General features: G+C 47.2%; 1 pseudogene; it reads left to right on the top strand.

Annotated features, from left to right (window-relative positions):
- The first annotated feature begins 324 nt into the window (after window positions 1-324).
- LOC100944969 lies at window positions 325-2860 on the top strand (annotated as a pseudogene).
- The last annotated feature ends 1088 nt before the right edge of the window (window positions 2861-3948 follow it).

Here is a 3948-nt window from a genome sequence, read left to right as displayed (position 1 = left end):
ACCAGAAACCTTTTATCCAACCAGATAGATAAAAGATCTCTCTACAATTTTTTTCCCGCATGACAGTGACTAAATATTTTCCCCTAAAATCATAAACAGGGCAATACCACTCATCACCACCACTTCTGGGAAATACATGTAATAGTGGAAATCTTCAGGACAATGAGACAATAAAGGAGGAAAAGCACACGATTTTAAAAAAGAAAGAATGGCATCCAGTAAAACTGTTTGGCGAGGCGGCTGCACTGGGGCGGATCATTCTGTGGGAGGCTCCCTCGCAGCTAGCGGCTGCCCCTTGGCCCTGAGCCCCGGGGCAGCACCACCATGTACTCGGGAGCCAACCTGGTGCTTGCACCTCCTGTGCTGCCACCCCGCATCCAAGGATATGCCTTCAAGCCTCCACCCAGACCTCACTTTGGGACCTCCAGGAGAACAATCAAATTGCAGGCCAATTTCTTCGAAATGGACATCCCCCAAATTGACATCTATCATTATGAATTGGATATAAAGCCTGAGAAATGCCCAAGGAGAGTCAACAGGGAAATAGTGGAACACACAATCCAGCACTTTTAAACACAAATCTTTGGGGATCGGAAATCAGTGTTTGATGGAAGGAAGAATCTTTATACGGTGATGCCCCTTCCAATTGGGAGGGATAAGGTGGGGCTGGAGGTCACGCTGCCAGGAGAAGGCAAAGATGGCATCTTCAAGGTGTCCGTCAAGTGGGTGTCCTGCGTGAGCTTACAGGCGTTACATGAACTTTCCGGGTGACTGCCCAGTGTCCCCTTCCAGACGATCCAGGCCCTGGATGTGGTCATGAAGCATTTGCCGTCCACGAGGTACGCACCTGTGGGCCGCTCTTTCTTCACCACGTCCAAAGGCTGGTCCAACTCCCTTGACGGGGGCAGAGAAGTATGGTGCAGCTTCCATCAGTCCGTCCGACCTTCTCTTTGGAAAATGATGCTGAACATTGATGTGTGGGCAATTGCGTTTTATAAGGCACAGCCAGTTATCGAGTTTGTTTGTCAAGTTTTGGCTCTTGAAAGTATTGAAGAACCACAAAAACCGGTGACAGGTTCCCAAAGTGTAAAGTTTACCAAAGAAAGTAAAGGTCAAAAGGTGGAGATAACGCACTGTGGGCAGATGAAGAGGAAGTACCAAGTCTGCGATGTGACCCGGGGGCCTGCCAGCCACCAAACGTTCCTGCTGCCGCAGGAGAGCTGGCAGATGGTGGAGTGCACGGTGGCCCAGTACTTCAAGGATAGGCACAAGCTGGTTCTGCTACCCCCACCTTCCATGTTTACAAGTCGGACAGGAGCAGAAACGCACCTACCTTCCCTTGGAGGTCTGTAACATAGTGGCAGGACAGAGGTGTATTAAAAAACTGACAGACAATCAGACTTCAACTATGATCAGAGCAACTGCTAGGTCAGCACCCCATCGGCAAGAAGAGTTTAGCAAATTGATGCGAAGTGCAAGTTTTAACACAGACCCATATGTTCCTGAGTTTGGAATCATGGTCAAAGACGAAATGCTGGATGTGACTGGATGGGTGCTGCAGCCGCCCTCCATCCTCTATGGGGGCAGGAATAAAGCCATTGCCACCTTTGTGCAGGGCGTCTGGGACATAAGAAACAAGCAGTTCCACACCGGCATCAAGATCAAGGTGGGGGCCATCGCAAGCCCAGGGGCAGAAGTCCATCTGAAGTCCTTCACAGAGCAGCTCAGAAAGAGCTCAAGAGATGCGGGCATACCCATCCAGGGCCAGCCGTGTTTCTGCAAGTATGCTCAGGGACCGGACAGCGTGGAGCCCATGTTCAGGCACATGAAGAAGACATACGCGGGCCTGCAGCTGGTAGTGGTCATCCTGCCCGGCAAAACCCGCCTGTAGGCTGAAGTGAAGTGCGTGGGAGACACTGTCCTGGGCATGGCCACAGCCACACAGTGTGTACAGATGAAGAATGTGCAGAGGACCACACCGCAGACCCTGTCCGACCTCTGCTTGAAGATCAGTGTCAAGCTGGGAGGTGTGAACAACATCCTGCTGCCCCAGGGCAGGCCTCCAGTGTTCCAGCAGCCTGTCATCTTCCTGGGAGCAGACACCATTCACCCACCCGCTGAGGATGCTGCTGTGGTGGGCAGCATGGACGCCCACCCCAACTGCTACTGTGTCACGGTGCGCGTACCCCAGAACCAGCAGGTCACTCAGGACTTGGCCGCCATGGTCTGCGAGCTCCTCATTCAGTTCTACAAGTCCACACGCTTCAAGCCCACCCGCATCATCTTCTACCGTGATGGAGTCTCCGAGGGACAGTTCCAGCAGGTTCTCCACCGTGAGCTGCTGGCCATTTCGAGGCCTGCATCAAGCTGGAGAAGGACTACCAGCCGGGGATGACTTTCATCGTGGTGCCGAAAGGCACCACACGCGGCTCTTCGGCACCGACAAGAATGAGCGGGTTGGAAAGAGTGGAAACATTCCAGCAGGGCTGACTGTGAACACGAAGATCACCCACCCGACAGGGTTTGATTTTTACCTGTGCAGTGACGCAGGCATCCAGTGACAAGCAGGCCTTTGCAGTATCACGTCCTTTGGGGTCGTTTCTCTTCTGATGAGCTGCAGATTCTAACCTACCAGCTGTGTCATACCTATGTGCTCTGCACATGCTCTGTATCCATCCCTGCACGAGCATACTATGCTCACCTGGTGGCCTTCCAGGTCAGGTACCACCTGGTGGGTAAGGAGCATGACAGTGCTGAAGGGAGCCATACCTCTGGGCAGAGTAACGGGCGAGACCACCAAGCCCTGGCCAAGGTGGTCCAGGTTCATCAGGACACTCAGCACACTATGTACTTTGCTTGACGTGTTTCATTGTTTAGCGATGGTGTACGGAGTTGGATTCACACGAGACCAGCTACACTCAGACCAACCGATGGCCTGCCCTTCCATGACAGTCAGCATGGAACATGAGACATCATTGGTTTTCTTAGATTCTCCATTTTCCAGAATGCCTTCTGTCCCAGATTTCAAACTTGGATTTTGAACTGCAGACCTGTATGAGACCCCAATGTCATAGGAAATATGGTTTGCCAAAATCTATAAGCTGCTTATTGAAATAGAGTCCATGGTTCCTGAAAATCTCCTAAAACCAGTCTACAAACTCAGGGCTTTAAAACATTTTTAATTTATTTGGTCATTCAATTTGCTTATTTTTAACACATGATTCTCTATGAAATTGATGGGCTTAAACTAGTTATGAACGTTCTCTGAGAGTAAAAGCAACACAAAACACAGTTGCATTTTTTAAAAAAAAAAAGAAAGAAAATATTTTTATTGATAAATAACATTATGATTTACTAAAAAAAACTAGGAATCCATAGAAATAAGCTATGAAATAATGAGAGAATTTAGCAATATCATAGTAAGCAATCAATATGCGAAGTTAGACTATGTTTTATATAATACTAATGATTATAGTATTAGACATTTAAGTCATAATATGCCAAAAATTAATTCAAAAGGTGTTGGAAATTTGAGCATAAAATCTGTAAAACTCTTAGAAAAAAACAAGTGTAAACCTTCTTGACATTGGTCTTGGTAATGATTTCTTGAGTATGGTACCAGAGATACAGACTACAATAGAAAAAATAAATAAGTGGGATTACATCAAAATAAAAAGCTTATATACATCAAAAGAAAAAATCATCAGAGTTAAAAAGGCACCTATGAAATGAGAGAAAATATTTCTAAATCATATATATGATAAGCAGTTAACATCCAAAATATATAAGGAACTCCTAACAGTCAAGAGAAAAAATAAATGAATAAGGGTTAAAAACAAGGTGGTGCCTGTGGCTCAAGGAGTAGGGTGCTGGCCCCATATACCATGGGTGGCAGGTTCAAACCCAGCCCCAGTCAAAAACTGCAAAAAAAAAAAAAAAAAAAGTTAA

The sequence above is a fragment of the Otolemur garnettii genome, unplaced genomic scaffold (assembly GCF_000181295.1).
Source record: "Otolemur garnettii isolate 467f Iridium unplaced genomic scaffold, OtoGar3 scaffold00124, whole genome shotgun sequence".
Classification (NCBI taxonomy): Eukaryota; Metazoa; Chordata; class Mammalia; order Primates; family Galagidae; genus Otolemur; species Otolemur garnettii.
This window is presented reverse-complemented; position numbering and strand designations above follow the sequence as displayed.